The sequence below is a fragment of the Saccostrea cucullata genome, unplaced genomic scaffold (assembly GCF_032062105.1).
Source record: "Saccostrea cucullata isolate Sc308-1 unplaced genomic scaffold, CSIRO_AGI_Scuc_v1 ctg414, whole genome shotgun sequence".
NCBI classification, from domain to species: domain Eukaryota; kingdom Metazoa; phylum Mollusca; class Bivalvia; order Ostreida; family Ostreidae; genus Saccostrea; species Saccostrea cuccullata.
The window spans coordinates 132,041-150,840 of NW_026928683.1; the positions used below are offsets into that span (position 1 = coordinate 132,041).

At 34.3% G+C, this 18,800-nt stretch overlaps 2 protein-coding genes across 3 annotated transcripts in view; one reads left to right on the forward strand and one right to left on the reverse strand.

Moving 5' to 3' along the window:
- Positions 1-18,800, reverse strand: part of LOC134278432 (protein MON2 homolog) — a 145,646-nt gene that overhangs the window by 56,579 nt on the left and 70,267 nt on the right. The window lies entirely within an intron of this gene.
- Positions 12,133-18,800, forward strand: part of LOC134278430 (G-protein coupled receptor dmsr-1-like) — a 38,231-nt gene continuing 31,563 nt past the window's right edge. The window contains exon 1 of the mRNA XM_062760747.1: positions 12,133-12,338. The gene's annotated coding sequence lies outside the window, so the exon portion shown is untranslated. The remainder of the gene's footprint in view (positions 12,339-18,800) is intronic.

Below are 18,800 nucleotides of genomic sequence, written 5' to 3' on the forward strand. Positions count from 1 at the left end.
GCTGACCAACTGCTGCATGATTTTTGTCATATCTTTTTTTCATGTGAAGTTTAAATTATGAATGATGTTTTGAAGATGGTAGAAATACTAATGAAATTTAAACTAGCACATTATGAACTAATTGAAAACAATCATTTTTAGAGTTATTTCCCTTTAAAAGGGGGACATCTCTCCTTAAGTATATAAAAGCATCCAATTGTTAAGATATATATTTTTCAAATCTTATCAATTTACTCAGATTCACAAATAGACCTGTGATCTGTTTATACAAATTGACGAACAGCTTAGCTCAAATATAAATTCAGTAATCTTCTTCTTTACATTTACCGGGGGTATTTGAAAACAATATAATATATATATATTTTAAAAGTATTTTGAACTATAAACTATTTAAAAGCAACCACATGGTAGATTTCTATTCTACTTAAGCAATCTCAAAAGAATTATAATTTTTAAAAATTAATTTTTTATCAGCTCAAGTTTTAAGTTTTTGAGCCACAAATCTTGGTTGTTGTTGTTTTTTTTATTGTATTTTTTGTCTTATTGTAATTAATGGACCCATGAATTCTAGTCTAAAGTGGAAATATTTTTTTTTATATATGGCTATATTTAATCTTTGATATTATCACGTGCGAGAGTGAAATCAGATGGTTTTAGATACTGGTAATTATACAAAAATAAAGTTTTCATGTAAATCACTTAGATTTACAATACATTTGAATCTCTCAATCTTACTGGACATCCTTTGCCTAAGTTATGTATGTCCTGAAGAAGACCTAATGCATTTCCAATATATGGTCATTGGGGGTCAAGAATTTTACAAGTTGGTTAAGAGCTCAATTGGATCATAGAATCATATTGCTGCTGAGCATTCAGAAATTAAGACCCTAAAGGACTCTTGTACGTTTAAGGTCATATATGCAGTGTAGTTTTGAACAGTAGGACATTTTAGGCAAATTGACTAGACTGGAGCTATTTTTATTATTCCTAATATAATTAAAGAATCCCTATATCTGAAGCACTTTTTGCAGTTTCATGATACCAGAATGCGCTATAATGTGCTCCTAGATGAATCAAATTTTTAGGAAAATTTCTGGTTATTTTTCAGAAAAATCACATTTTTCATCATTTGATATCTGTTTTAAAATCCTGGTAATTATACAAAAATAAAGTTTTCATGTAAATCACTTAGATTTACAGTACATTTGAATCTCTTAATCTTACTGGACATCCTTTGCCTAAGTTATGTATGTCCTGAAGAAGACCTAATGCATTTCCATTATATGGTCATTGGGGGTCAAGAATTTTACAAGTTGGTTAAGAGCTCAATTGGATCATAGAACCATATTGCTGCTGAGCATTCAGAAATTAAGACCCTAAAGGACTCTTGTATGTTTAAGGTCATATATGCAGTGTAGTTTTGAACAGTAGGACATTTTAGGCAAATTGACTAGACTGGAGCTATTTTTATCATTCCTAACATAATTAAAGAATCCCTATATCTGAAGCACTTTTTGCAGTTTCATGATACCGGAATGCACTATAAATCTATGCTGATTTTTTTATCAATGAACATCTGACTGAACTATGATTTAAAATATCTTAAAAACTATCACAGGGACAGGTGATTTGTAAAGTACACGAACACTGCATAAATTATATATATCATTTAATAAGAATCTTGTTTAAATGTTGTGTCAATACTCAAACATTCTGATTTTTTTTTAATGAGTTTTTTTTTTCTCTACAATATTGATTAATTTTAGTCTTGTTCTTGGACCAGAACCCTGCACTTCTTCTGAATCACAAAACATTCATCAGTCAAATTGAAACATCAATGCATTTGATTATTTGATTTGGTCTCAATAAGACCTAGGTTTTTTTTTTGGTCTTAATGGACCTGCATCCTCTAAACATAGGTAAAGATTATGAAGCTCACCTTTAACAATGCTAAATGTTTCTGATTTATAAATAAGGCATTTTTACAAGTTCAAGTTTCATCCTAAGATCAATATCAATGCAAGCTAGAACTTATAGTTAATTGGAAATGGACCTGCTCAAGAACTTACACCAGTCAACTAATCAAGAAAATTTCAGTCAGAGTGAGTTCTAATATCACAAGCAAGTCTGGATTGCCATCTGATCCAAGAATGACTTGCTTAAAGTATATCTTTTGAAAAAAAAATGGTATTGAAAGAAGTTCAACTTTTCTCCAACCTCCCCCACCACAACCACCAGGAAATAGAATTTTCTGTATTTCTACAATTCTCTCATTTTTTTTTTTTTTGCTTGTCAATATTTTTTCTTTCAATTAGCCCCCACACCCCCAATACCAATGAGCTAGCAGTTGAGTTATGATAGCATTAATGGTGGTCCAACACATAAAAAGATTGCTTATTCTACTAGTACCTTAACCTTCACCCCTTGTTAATGACCCCAGTATGCCAAAATCAGTACCAATATACTATTTTTATATCTGTTAATTGTAGTTGTTTCTTAATTAATCAGAACTGACCAAAGGCCAGACCTACTTCTTTGGTTGTCATTGAATAAGAACTCTGAATAGAGATACATGAATCCTACAAGTACTTGATTGACCACATATGTTGTTTTATGTCCTATTCAAGAATTTTCCACTCATATAGAGACATCACAATATACCAATGAATGGCTTCAATTTTAGACTTATACTTGGCACTCAAAGCCATTGAGCAGTAAGTGTTCTTGAGGCCTATACTGTCACATTGGTACTTGTTTTTAAGGTCTCGTATGAAAGACTTTGTGAATTTGACTTCTAGTGCCAGATTATGACCAACATGACAAAGGACCTCAGAGTTTTGAAGGTCTCATCCAAAAAACCCTTGACTTTCACTTCCAAATCTGGGCTCTTGGCAAAGGAACAGTCACCACCTATATACCTTTATGTCTAATGGTTTGACATGGCACAGCATTAGACCTGGCCCCTTAATCAGGAAGCCAAGGCCCTTATAATTTAACTGCTACTTAGTTATTTGAACATCATTTTCTGATAACTAATTCTACTCTTCATGGGAAATAACTGAAAAAAATTTTTAAGGAGGAACATTACGATTCTGCTCAACAATGTTTCAATGAATGCACAACTTTTTCAATTGTTGCTTGAGGTCAAACAATTGTTTAACGCAGATTGTTACATAGATCTCTCTCCAAAGAAAATTACACAATCCATTCACTGATAATAAAATCTACCAATTAAATTCCTTGGAATAAATCAGTGTAAAAACCCTCTTTGAAGCCTGAGATAAAAAATCTTTTATCTCTATCATTAGACACTCGCTCTGTCAAATGCACCCCATTTAAAGAGCCTGAAATGCACCGATATCCATTCATTTCACTCAATGTCCCATAAAATAGACATATTACATGTATTACGACACACCATTTATATTTCCTAGATAAGCAAATGGGAAACAAGTGCAAAGCATGTTATTGGAAATACACATTTTTTTAAATACTAATTTTTGCATGCAAAAATTACAGAAAAGTAATATAATTCTAATTTACTATATAAATATTGAAACACAGTCAAGAAACCCATTTAACACTTAGCATAAATTTTTAGATTTCTGGGTTTCTTTGTTGGTTTTTTTTTTTCAAAAACACCATAACAACAATAATACTAGCTTTGAAAAAAACATTTGAAGATTTTTTTTTCATTTAGCATACACCAATCTGTCAGAAACCTACCTACCTATAAAAATCATTAGCCAATAAATAAATTATTATCTTTACAGTCAGAAAAATTCATAAATTTATTATTCCTATAGAAAGATATATATATAAGTAATATGAGATATTATAGACAAATATTTAGAGAAACTAACAAAATCATTCAAACCATGCTCAACAACAACAAAATCAATCAATGTATGCTCAACCACAAAAAACTACCCGGTAATCAAAATATGCTCAACAACAAAATTAATATATCAAAGTTCAGCAACAAAATAAACTAAAGCATGCTTCACATCGAAATCTATCAAAGCATGCTCAACAACGAAATCAATCAAAGCATGCTCACCAACAAAATTAATATATCTCACCTGAGCACTGTGGCTGGGAAAAAGTAGAAATTGGTTTATCATTGAATAGTTTATATCCAAAAGTAGTCCCATGACCAATCATTGCTTTGCTACAGATAGTTTTCCATGGACCTAATTTTAGCAAAAGTTATCTCCCATTGGTCGCCATATTGGAGGTCGACTCGGTGAGTTTTCCTCTTTGTCTTACCAAGTTTAAGAAAATATAGCAGAAATATTTGGTGGAAAATCTTTATTAAATATTTCTTTTTTAATAAAGGAGGCTTCCAAAAATTTATATACTTCAGAAAAATAATATAAAAATTTAAAATTGGTTGAACAATGAAGCAATATGAGCATTTGGACCTCCAGTATGGCTGCCAACGGGAGGTAACTTTTGCTAAATTTAGGTCAAATGAAAACTATCTATTCTTGATAAGATGATTTTTAAAGAATTTTCCTATATATGTCTATGTAAAACTTTAATTGGCCATTGTGGCCCCACCCTACCCCCGGGGGTCATGATTTGAACAAACTTGAATCTACTCTACCTGAGGATGCTTCCATATAAATATGATCAATTATGGCTTTGTTATTTTTGAGAAGAAGATTTTTAAAGAATTTTCCTATTAGTCCATGAGCCAGACCATGAATTTTTTGGTATCGGTACCATCTCGGATGAATAATTTTCATAGTTAATTTTTGAAGGACATACATCTCTACCTTCTGAAAATGTATGATAGCATTCAGTTGATTGTGGCTTTAATGGTGTATCAACTGTTTATATACACCAACCAACTTGTTCGTTCTCTCAGCTGTATCTTTGAAAGAAGAAGGTTGGTTTTTTAATACGCAATTTCTACCTTATTTCAGATGATATTTTCTTGAAAATTCTTTTGAATGCAGACCATGCTATTACTCTGTTCAGTTATTATTCAATATTGGCTCTGTAATGAGCCGTCTCAATTATATAGGAAAATAATTCTACCCTTAATCATAAAAGTGGAATACGCAATTTTAAAATTTTGATCAAAGGAAAGAAATTACTACTGTGACAATTTTCACAACAAAAACATATTGCATGCTCATTTTATTTAAAGAAATTTTATCACGTATTAGCATTTCAAAAAATTATTTCAGTAACAATGGGGATAATGGACACTTATATGTTCATCTAAGTTAAACGTGTAATATATTATATTTTTTGACATCAAAATTAAGCAACATATTGCACAATCATAATAATATATGTGCTTTGTGGGCAGTGGGCTGTGTCTCACGACCTGCAATGGCCTGACGCCCCTTCCCTCCACTTGTCCGGGTAGAGAGAACCTGTACACTGTTAAAGGAGATCTCTCTAGGAAAGCATTCTCTACACAAAGCGCTGACAGGTCTCAAACCCTATTGATTGAGGGCTTGCCTACCTATAATGCATGTAAAGACTGTTCACCAGCGGACTCTGCGGAGGAAACCGTCATGGTTCAACTGAGAAGACGGTGGATACAGTACGCACCGTGGAATGCTTGGAGCAAGGCAAGGCACATATAGCATGTCTTGGTCATCCGCTGTATCTGTCTCCATCTCCAGACGTCCTGATATCTGTCTTGCCACTGGATCTAGATGGTTGCGGGCAAGAGAGTGAGGTCGGCGACGCGCAACCCTTCTTCATTTAAATCAAACTCATCGTGCAAGTCATTGATTATCTTTCATCCCTTCTATCATCCACCCCAATTTTAAGCCCTGTGGCGACAGGCGAGCTACGAAGGTGACAGGTGCGGGTTCACTGGAACTTGGTAGTCGTGGACCTGCACACAGGCGGCACAGGCCATATGGTCACTCTTCACCGACCGGAGCAGCGTTGGAGTTCGGCAGCCACCTGTGCGACTGAGCGGCCCTCTATAGGAACGCACTGCTCACCTCCATGATAAGGAGTGGATTAGAAAAGGTATCCCAAACGTTGCCTGCTCCACCCTTCCCTTGCCAGTTTACCGCCGTTGATGGAGACCCTACACATGCGGTCGAAATAACAAAGAGAACAAGAAGAAATCAAGGATCAGGACTAAGTCATTGTTAGGAAAAGAGGCAGACAGAGAGTTTGATCGTTTGTTCACCAAGGCTATGTGCAGCACAGAGTGCTGGACAGATCGTCTCAAAGTCTCTTAACTTCACCTCTCAACTTTCGGATCAAACTCAGGATACGTCCTCAGGAGACAAAGGCTTCAAAACATCTCAACGTTGGTAAGCTCAAGTTGCCTTCCACCTCTCAATACTTTGCCGACACGCTGGAAGAATGCCTGAACTCCACCCTGCTGGATGACCACCACGTGGAAGCAGCATGGAACACACTTGGTAATACAGTGTACAATACAGCCTTCGAGTGTCTTGGGCCATCCACAAAACAAGAGGCCCATGGGCCACATTGCTCACCTGAGTAACTTGGGTGATGCAGATCTTTTTAAAAGATTTGTTCTATATATATTTCTATGTAAAACTTGGATTCCCCATTGTGGCCCCGCCCTATGCCCGAGGGTGATGATTTTAACAATTTAATATCTACACTACTCAAGGATGCTTCCACATAAGTTTCAGCTTTCCTGGCCTAGTGGTTCTTGAAAAGAAGATTTTAAAAGATTTGTTCAATAAATCTCTATGTAAAACTTGGATTCCCTATTGTAGCCCCGCCCTACACCCGGGGGTCATGATTTTAACAATTTAATATCTACACTACCCAAGGATGCTTCCACTTAAGTTTCAGCTTTCCTGGCCAAGTGGTTCTTGAGAAGAAGATTTTTAAAAGATTTGTTCTATATATTTCTATGTAAAACTTGGATTCCCTATTGTGGCCCCGCCCTACCCCCGGGGGTCATGATTTTAACAATTTAATATCTAAACTACCCAAGGATGCTTCCATGTAAGTTTCACCTTTCCTGGCCCAGTAGTTCTTGAGAAGAAGATTTTTAAGTATTTGTTCTATATATTTCTATGTAAAACTTGGATTCCCTATTGTGGCCCCGCCCTACCCCGGGGGGGTCATGATTTTAACAATTTAATATCTACACTACCCAAGGATGCTTCCACTTAAGTTTCAGCTTTCCTGGCCCAGTGGTTCTTGAGAAGAAGATTTTTAAAAGATTTGTTCTATATATTTCTATGTAAAATTTGGATTCCCTATTGTGGCCCCGCCCTACCCCCGGGGGTCATGATTTTAACAATTTAATATTTACACTACCCAAGGATGCTTCCACATAAGTTTCAGCTTTCCTGGCCAAGTGGTTCTTGAGAAGAAGATTTTTAAAAGATTTGTTCTATATATTTCTAGGTAAAACTTGGATTCCCTATTGTGGCCCCGCCCTACCCCCGGGGGTCATGATTTTTACAATTTAATATCTACACTACCCAAGGATGCTTCCACATAAGTTTCAGCTTTTCTGGTCCAGTGGTTCTTGAGAAGAAGATTTTTAAAGATTTGTTCTATATATTTCTATGTAAAACTTGGATTCCCTATTGTGGCCCCGCCCTACCCCCGGGGGTCATGATTTTAACAATTTAATATCTACACTACCCCAGGATGCTTCCACATAAGTTTCAGCTTTTCTGGCCCAGTGGTTCTTGAGAAGAAGATTTTTTAATGACCCCACCCTATTTTCGTATTTTCTTGATTATCTCCCCTTGGAAGGGGTCTTGGCCCTTGATTTTAACAATTTAAATTCCCCTTCACCCAAGGATGCTTTGTACCAAGTTTGGTTAAAATTGGCCCAGTGGTTCTTGAGAAGAAGTTGAAAATGTGAAAAGTTTACAGACGGACGGACGGACGGACAGACGGACGGACGGACGGACGGACGACGGACACCGGGTGATCAGAAAAGCTCACTTGAGCTTTCAGCTCAGGTGAGCTAAAAACAATACAAAGACTGGTTTGATGAGAACCGTGCCGAGATCACGTACTTCTAGAGGACAAACATCGCGCTTACAAGGCTCATATAGATGATTCCACCTCCGCAGTCAAAAAGACGCTCTGAGGAACGCTCGCAGCATAGTACAGCAAAAGCTTCGGGATATGCAAGACTCCTGGCTGAATGCCAAAGTTGACGAGATCCAACGCTTCGCCGAATCTCATGACAGGCCAAGGAAAAACTTTTACTGTGGATTTGGGGAAGTCTACGGGTCAACTCCATCAGGCCCATCCCCTCTCCTCAGTGATGACGGGTTAACACTCATCACAGAGAAAGAAAGATAATCGACAGGTGGGCAGAACATTTCAACGGCATTCTGAACTGCCCTTCTACCATCAACGACGAAGCCATCAACCGACTGCCCAAGTTCCCATCAACCAGTCACTGAGATCCAGGAAGCAATTAGTCTGTTGTCAACTGGCAAGGCACCTGGCGGATACTCCATCCCAGCTGAGATTTACAAAGAAGGGGGCGTGGCTCTAGTCGAAAATCTCCTTCATCTGCTTGTGCGAGGATTGGCCTGACCAGTCACCTCTGAGCCCACTGTCCAGGTCAACCCCCACCCTCACGAAGATGAGACAGTGGTCATCGTCCTCACTGACGTACGAATAACTAAAGTAGTATATGTGCGTTGATACTTCTCTTTTTCTTTATACAAATTTTTTAGGTACATGTAATTGTTGAATAAAATTGGTAAAAATATACAATTTTTAGCCGGGCTTATTGCTCAAAGAGCAATTGCCGGCTTATGTGATCCTGTTCAAGGCAGGATGTTAACCCCATAGTCGCCATTTTAAAGTTACGTGCAAAAATATAGTTCTTACTCTCAACCGCTTTTGAGATAATACAAACGCTAAATAAAGCAACAAAAATAAAACAAAGTTTTATCTATATAAAATAAACATTAGTAGTAATGACTTTGAAAACTTCATAAGTCAAAGAACATAGTTCATTAGCGTAAGGATTTTTGATAATCAGTGTTACCGTAGTTCTCTACACATACGAGGTAAAGCAGGAGAGGGAACCAGACTGACCTGTTTGTTTACATTCAGCTGCGGTACCAGATTAATTCTGATTCTGACAAAATCAGACCGTGGTATTAGGATTGAAAAACTCACTGTCAGTGTCTTATCATTTATATTGATAGTTTTAAAATAATTTTTTCATCAGAATATAAACGTGATTCATGTAAGAAATCCATTCTACTCTGTAAATGAGCCTGGCTCTCTGTACTTCTGAGTACTTTGATTGTTATAGGAATCAAGACTAGTAACTCAGTTAATCTCTTTTAATATGTTCATCATATCTCGGAGTAATTCTGGTAGAACTTTCTATCACGGTTGGCAACTGTGTGACAAATTCTTTGAAGGTTGCAAAGGTAGCTCAAAATACCTAATTTGAGCAAATTAAGGGCAATAAATGTGTCTCCAGCATTGAAGCCACAACACATTTGATGCTATCATACATTTTCTCACTAGTTAGGGGTATACCTTACTAAATATCACTATAAACTTTATTCACCCAAAATGGTACCGACCACCCCAAGTGACTCATAGACTATATATATTTCTATGTAAAACTTTGGTCGGCCATTGTGGCCCCGCCCTACCCCTGGGGTCATGATTTGAATAAACTTGAATCTACACTACCTGAGGATGCTTCCATATAAATATGATCAATTATGGCTTTGCTATTCTTGAGAAGAAGATTTTTAAAGAATTTTCCTATATATTTCTATTTAAAACTTTGGTCAGCCATTGTGTCCCCGCCCTACCCCAGGGGGTCATGATTTGAACAAATTTGAATCTACACTACCTGAGGATGTTTCCCCATAAGTTTCATCTTTACTGGCACAGTAGTTCTTGAGAAGAAGATTTTTAAAAGATACCACAAAATTTTCATTAATTCCCAATTATCTCCCCTTGAATGAGGGCATGGCCCTTCATTTGAACAAACTTGAATCCCCTTCACCCAAGGATGCTTTGTGGCAAGTTTGATTAAAATTGGCCCAGGGGTTCTTGAGAAGAAGTCGAAAATGTGAAAAGTTTACAACGACAATGATGACAATGATGACAACGATGACAACGATAACAGACAACGGACAAATTGTGATCAGAGAAGCTCACTTGAGTCTTTGGCTCAGGTGAGCTAAGAAATCAATTAAGCATGCACAATAGCAAAATCATTCAAGACATGCTCAGCAACAAAATCAATCAAGGCTTGTTCAACAACAAAATCAATCAAGGAATGCTCAAAAACAAAATCAATCAAGGGATGCTCAACAACAAAATCAATCAAGGCTTGCTCAACAACAAAATCAATCAAGACATGCTCAAAAACAAAATCAATCAAGGCATGCTCAACAACAAAATCAATCAAGGCTTGTTCAACAACAAAATCAAAACATGCTCAACAACAAAATCAATCAAGGCTTGTTCAACAACAAAATCAATCAAGGCATGCTCAAAAACAAAATTAATCAAGGGATGCTCAACAACAAAATCAATCAAGGCTTGCTCAACAACAAAATCAATCAAAACATGCTCAACAACAAAATCAATCAAGGCTTGTTCAACAACAAAATCAATCAAGGAATGCTCAAAAACAAAATCAATCAAGGGATGCTCAACAACAAAATCAATCAAGGCTTGCTCAACAACAAAATCAATCAAGACATGCTCAAAAACAAAATCAATAAAGGCATGCTCAACAACAAAATCAATCAAGGCTTGTTCAACAACAAAATCAATCAAGGCTTGTTCAACAACAAAATCAAAACATGCTCAACAACAAAATCAATCAAGGCTTGTTCAACAACAAAATCAATCAAGGCATGCTCAAAAACAAAATTAATCAAGGGATACTCAACAACAAAATCAATCAAGGCTTGCTCAACAACAAAATCAATCAAAACATGCTCAACAACAAAATCAATCAAGGCTTGCTCAACAACAAAATCAATCAAGGCATGCTCAAAAACAAAATCAATCAAGGCAAATTATTGCTCAACAACAAAATCAATCAAGGCATTCTCCACAACAAAATCAATCAAGGCTTGTTCAACAACAAAATCAATCAAAACATGCTCAACAACAAAAATTAAAGCATGCTCATCAACAAAATCAATCAAGGGATGCTCAAGAACAAAATCAATCAAAACATGCTCAACAACAAAATCAATTAATACATGCTCAACAATAAAATCAATCAGAGCATGCTCAACAACAAAATCAGTCAATGGATGCTCAACAACAAAATCAATCAAAGCATGCTCAACAACAAAATCAAATAAAGGGATGCTCAACAACAAAATCAATCAAAGCATACTCAACATTAAAATCAATCAAGTGATGCTCAATAACCCCTGGTGACCTTACAGGTAAATTAAGATACAGGATTCACTGACAAGACTTGACAAAATTCAAATGAACATATTTCTTCAATGTAAATCAATAAAACAGAAACCTCACACAACTACTTTTTGTATTTTTTTAAGGTTTGAATATTTTTTTAAATGCCAGCTCAGTTTCATAATTAAAGTTTCAATTTTGCATCATTTTATTTTTAGAAATAGTTGTGCAATCCATCATTCAACTCTCTTATACACATTTAAATCAAAGATAATTCCATTGTTTTATAGGTCTGATGGAATTACGATTAAGCTTTATTGGATTGTGTAAATTTTGGTCACCCTCTGGGAGTAAAAGCTTTATTATACAGCCCAAATTAAAGCAGTAAATGGGAATTTTAAGTGATTATTCGAGTTTTCCTATCCCAGATCACAATAGATAACTCTCAGTGAAAGTTTCATAGCAATCAAATTAATTCAATTTATAACCTGGGGGTTTCTTAAACAATGAGAAAGTGTAGTTTTAGAAATTTTTTTAACTTCCTAAATATGTTTTCTTTAAAATCTATATTAACTATATTACAAAAGATTTACCCTATATTGTGTTAAGGTTCTAGGATAATGATAGATGTTATCTGAGAGAGCAGCTTCATTCACCAGCAGCCACTGAGATTACATAAATAATACCTACATACTTGTGAAAATTACTCACTTACAGAGGAGCCGAGCGATTGGCTACTGGAACCTTCATTTGTCACATGGGATAGGGTTCAATCATTTGTACAAACATTTCTATTGGCTGGTGTTTCTATAGTTTCCAGGATTTTAACTTGGGAAACAACAAATATACAAATTTTTGCAAAAAACCCGCTGCAATTCAGTATTTATTTGGTCTCTTTGCATACTCCTATAGGAGAAATTGATCTCAGTTAATCGCTGGGGTTTTGCAGGGATATATCCAATAGTATTCACACATTGGTAAGTTTATATCATACTTCAGCTTATTAGCAAATAATCATTAAATGCTACTGTTGGGAAACATTTTTAATTCATAAACTATCATTTATTCTAGGTAGTTTAAAAGTTGTTGTTTTAACCTTTTGAATTTTCCCTTTCAATTCATTATTTATTGAAGCAGAATTGATTATTGCCATGCAATAAATTATTTTCTCTACAACAAAATTGTATTAAAAGTAACTTTAATGCATGGTAAAATTGATATCAAATATTTTTATTTAATACTAAATCATTTTTGTAAAGAGGGGAATTAGATCATTTGCTAAATGTTAGTTTGACCCAATAAATCAACAATGCAATGAGATAAATCATAAAGTGTGTAAATAAAATATCAATATTAAAGTGTACTTTATTGTACCCTATATGTCAACTGTTTCCCAAAGTAACAATTAAAGTTACCAATCAATTTTTTTTATTTCTATCAAAAATGCATCTTCAGTTGTGAATTTTTATGCTAAAGTACTGAAAGAAGCATTCTGTAACAATGTCAAAACATTATTAGAAAAGAGTCAGGATTCGCCTCAAAATCTTGGTAATTAATGGCCCCTGAGAGGTATGGTCTTGGACACCAATACCATGGATGTATAGACAAACGAGGAGAGACAGATAATCTTTTATTTTCAATCACAACTTTTATTATTATAGTTTCAATCAGATAATATTTTTGCTTGAAATTGTGTTATGGCAGAGAAAACACTGCATTGAACATGAAATCAAGTTTTTAAATTCAGAGCTTTTGTTAACTGAATAAATTTGATTTCAAAAATCTTTTTTCAGCCATATGTAGTAAAATCAATTCAAAAGAAATTATTTCAATATCTGATAACCAAATTTTTGTATCACTTCAATGTAAAAATTTTAAAACTGCATTATAAATAAATGAAACACCAATACAATCCCACTATAGAACTATTAATGACAAAATTGCATGATAGTGGAGCATTAAATTCAACTAGCGTGCAATTCCGAGTTGAAGACATGACAATATGAGCATTTTATAAACAGTAAACGAGCCATGCTAATTAAATTAGAATGTGTGATACCATCATCATTATACCGGCAATAGTGGGCAACTTTATTATATCACACCTGATTTTGAACCAGCCTATCAGATAATGCAAACCTTAATGGCACGAATTCGTGCAATATTATATTTAATATCGCTTCAATCTGTCAGGTTCTGTAAAAATCTATGTGTTCCTAAATGCAAATGATGCACTAAATAATGTTCACATATAGATTGATGTGCTAGAGCTTTGTTGATTTATACTTCATGAAGTACAGGATACTGTCTACAAATAAATTATCATTCTGATAAAAAAATATACAATTGCATGATTTAATGTTCAGAATTCTTAAGAGACCTATAGAATTCATCAAATAAAAGTCCACTTATCATGTAATCAGTAATTCTGGATATTTGAATTTTGTTTCTATACTTTATAGTACTGTATGTGTACTAAAAAAAGCGAGCTTCATATTTAAGCAGCTTTAATTGGCATGGACATAGATGCGCTATTTCATGAATACCTCTAGAAAATGATTCATAAATGCAATACAAAGTACGAAAATGCATAGCACTTATTCATGATTACGCAAATAAGAACTCCATACCCAGTGATTTTCGCTAAATTTTGAATATGCCAAATTAAGTACATGTATGGTACATTTTCTAAAGAAATGCAATAGAAAATTTTGCAGATTGAGTCAAGAAATCTAAAAGAAAATATATGGAGATAACAAACAGTGTTCAAGCTCAAAAATCCATTAAACAATACAAAATTGGAGCAGAGGCAACACAGTAACCTCCAAAAAATCAGAGGTAGGATCAGGTGCCATGGAGGGGTAAGCATCCCCTGCTCAAAAGGATTCATGGGAATTGTGAAATAAAAAAAATCAATTGGTCTTCAGGTATTCTTTAAAGTCAAAATACAAATCCATTATGAAATTACTAGCTACATTATTCATTGCGTTGCACTTTCAAATTTGTTAGAAAATTTTTCTTTTAGCTTATTCCTGATGATTTACATAAGGCATGGAAATGAACATGCAGACATACTGAGGTTTCATTCCTGTGGGTTCCTGCGTTTGCCCCAGTGAACACTAGCTCAAGCCCCTATCAGTACAAATCTATTTCAAGTTAATCTGAAAAGAGAATGAACATTCTCTCAACCAGAATCCGTTTTGGAAAATTATCGTTTTTTTCTCTTATTTCTGAATGATTTAAGATGAAAACAAAATAAATGGAAAATTTTATCAAATTTTCATCTTACTATAAATGGAGGGGGGGAAAAAAACCTTCGTATACTGCTTTTATGCAAATCACAGTTGAAGACATTTGCAAGTGTCATTTAATTGTTTTAATTTCCTGATCACTTGGAGTACTATAAAACATTGTGGAAAATATAAAAAGATAATTAATATATAAAAACCATATGATACTGATCTTACAAGACCAGAGAGCAACAATATAGGACAATACAGTTCTATTAATTGACAAATGAAACTCTCTCCGATGTGTGACTATTAGATAATAGCCATACGAGATAGTGTATTACCCATCATACATTCATTATAGTCGATGTCAAGAACAATGCAGATATCATCATGCTATAGTTCATGTGCTAAAAATACGAACTGTGTTTGACTTCAGTTACAGATTTACAGTCAACCTAATACTGGGTTTTCTCTGTATTTAGAGTTTCTATCTAATATTATTATAAGAAAGCCAGAGATTTTGAAGAGGTAATTATAGTACTGACTGTCTTTTTCATTTTGAAAGTAAGAGCACAAATTTGGTTTTATTCTTAAATACTGACAAATTTTTCCAAAGAAATGTGATACCTGTATACAATTACCAACAAATAATTATTTTATTGATTAATTACACCCATGTTTCCAAAAATTTACCAATTAACTCTCCTGAGTACTAGCAGCTGAGTCAGGAAACTAGATACTCCATACCCCCAACAGAAAAATCTCACACCTTCAGGATTCCAATCAATGCTGGGTTTACTACCTGTAAGACATAATATAATAATGAATATGTACAGAGAATCCGTTTAATTAAGCTGGAAGGAGCAGGATAAACAACTTTACATATTGGATGACTTGCAGTTCTCCCTCGGTATTAGCTAGTGTCAAAGTGTTATGTCAGTATATTGATGGTATACTCTGACTTTACTATCCCCCTTCATCCCATTAAATTAGCACTAATGTTTATTAGCAAAGCTAGTGATTGATGCAAGGGAAAAAAACATTTTCTGTATTTTTTAGTTTACTAGTATTTTAAAGTTAAACATTAATTGGCAAATAACATTTCTTTTAATTCAATATACATTGTAACAATTGTTTATTATATTATTTTCAAATTTTACTTAAGTTATTAGCTTTTAATTCACACATACCCAACTAAAAACATCTCCACTTTAGAATTAAAATATTTGTTTGAAGCAGAAATCTGACACCAAGGCATTTCCTTTTCAGTTAATGACCTAGGTACCTTAATTTGTCACACCTACTGGATTGGGTTCTCGAAAGATTGCACAATTAATTATTTTGAATGGACAAGTTCCCCCTACCAAACCAGGCCCATAAAAAATGGTAATAAACATGCCACAGTCTCCGAATATGATGTACTTAATAAAAAACTAAAATTCCTGATTTTAGTTTTTCATCCCTTTTGCTTCTATCTGATTCCAGTCCAGCTATTAAACCTCTTTTGCTAGATTTTAACAAATGCCCAAAGGTACATGTAATATGTTTTTTATGATTTATCCAACAGAAAAAGTTTATATATAGAACACCATGTAAAAGCCAATAATGTCAATTAACAGTGTATTCCACATCAATATCAGATAAATTTTATTCAGGCAAATTTTCTCAATATATTTCTCTTTGTTAAATTTATTAACAAAGAAATCTTAGGTACCAAAGCTAATCATAAAACATTCTTCCAACCCTTAAAATGCTTATATAATCTCACAGATAAGATACAGATCCAGGCAAATAACATTGTCAAAAGGATCATGTGCCAAAAATGTAAAAAAAAAAATAAAAAAAAAAAAATATCAATATATTTTTGTCAGATTAATTAAAGTTATGAAATATTTACAAAGTCTGTAGTTTTGTTTTCTATGACAATGCTAGTAAAATGTTAAATTTAATCAATATGTATATCTCTTTAATCATATTTTCTCAATTTTGGGGCTGCTAACTTTTCTAGCAGTAGTAATGTCCTTCCATCTTATGGGTTCTTGAACAGGCCCGGAATATCTTAAGACTTTGTTAAATCACAATTCCAGCTGTGACTCAGTGGTGTAGAAATTTTAGCTGCAATATTATGGAATAAATTGTTTATAGTTTACTGACTTTAGGTTAAGGTGCTTCAAACTTCAAGTGTTGACAGCTAGGATTAATTCAATGAAATGGTAAGCCTGAAATTAGCTTTGAAATAGCCTCCCAGGAGCAGGATTTGGTAAGACAGAAAAAAAACCACACACACTGTATACCAGTATTATGTAAACAATGATTTCTAGGCATGCAAGCATTTTCTTTTAAATTTCAATTGACTGAAGAATCTTCAGAAAAAAACATAGACATTAATTGCACTTGCAGAATATCCGTGCAGTTTATGACACAAGTGGAACAATGTCTGGCTTATGGTAACTTGACCGTAAAATCTAAAGACAGGATATTGGAAAAAAAAATTCCTTGAAATTATCAATAATCATTGAAAAGACAAAGCAACCACAGCAAAAGGGAATCAATCACGGGTATTATGCTTGACATCCACGAGTCTGGGGGCCATCTTGTCAAGAACACTTTGACAGAGCGATTTGGAACGCTCAAACGTCTAGGTCTTAGATAGAACACCATCGTGGCTTGTTCTGTGAAAGACATAGAAAGTCAGCACCGTTTTCCTCACAATCAATATCAATCTATTATAAGTCATTAGTAAATCATTAAGTGGCCTATAAATTTGTTGTGGACTGCCAATATATAGCCTCTACATTTAAGTCCTTAGACAGTTCCCACCTTGTTTTTTTCGCAGACCATGATGTGGTAATTTTGGTCATTTTAACCTTGCTATAATAACTATTCGATTTTTTTTTACCCAAACTTGAGTGTGAATTTCAAAGACTCTGATGTTCAAGCAGATAAAACTTGGATTATAGTTCTGTCAACCACTTCTCGTCCAATAGAAGGGCTGTAAAACATTTACATTCAGTGTCCCTTTTCCTGGGAAAAAAGTTACGGAGTAATGTTCTGAAATCAGTATCGGGATGGAGGTAATTAAATTACTATCAGACCAACTGAAGTGAGAAAATTAATATTTATGGAAGGAAGCGAACAATTTTCTTAACGACTTCATTATTCTTTTTTTTTGCATTTTGCTGTTTCATTGTGGAGTAAGAACAACTATCACAGGTAACTCTAGCTTATCAGTAGAAATATCTTTTAAATATTCCCCAAAAGTAGAGATTGAACCTTTTTTTTTGCAATGATGCTAAATATTAAGTATTGAATAAAATGTAGTCATAATTGCAATTCAAGTTATGATCATCTTCATTCAGGTAGCGGCTGATTTTTTTTTTTAATTTAGCTTAATTTGAAGAATATTCTATCTCTCAAAAATAGTCGTAACAGTAATTATTTGTAACCAAACTTGCTTGGTCAATTTTTGCAGCAATCTACTGCATCACATCTTCATGACACCTAAGACTGTGGACAATTGTTACTTATTAACCCCTATCCCTTACCATAGTGAAAACAAAGCCCCCCTTCCCCTTCTAACATTAAAAACAGAAAAGGAATTGGACAAGTGCATGTATCTGCCAGCTACTGTGAGCTGAGTGCTATTTTTGGATTTAATGGTGTTTTTGAGACATGAATTCTTGGAAACCTTTTATTTGTGTCACCATTAATGTGAAATTTTTACAGTCCTAAAGTGCCATTACGTGTCCTGAATTTCTAAACTTTGTTTTGAACAGACCTAAATAAGCTCATGCAGTTAAAACTGATCTCCCTAGCTTTTTTGACATTTCTGGAAAATGCATGCATTATAGTGCATGTTCATGGTAGAGAATACAAGAGGTCCATGGACCACATTGCTCACCTGAGTTACTTCGGTCCTATTGTTCTTTAAAAACATTTTTGAAAGATTTTTACATGCCTTAGAAAATTGTGACCTATATTATGGACAATACGAATGATAGAGGGTCTCTATATCTATATACCAAGAGGATGCTTCATAAATATGATAAATATGGCCTTTCAGTTATGGAGCAGGTAATTCTTTTTCTGTATATATGCATTATGTAAAATTTGAACCTCATAATGAACTAGTGGCCAAATTTAACCAAAGTTGGTAAAAATCTTCCTTGGTTAACAGGTTCACAAATAGAGAGCTTAAGCTGTATA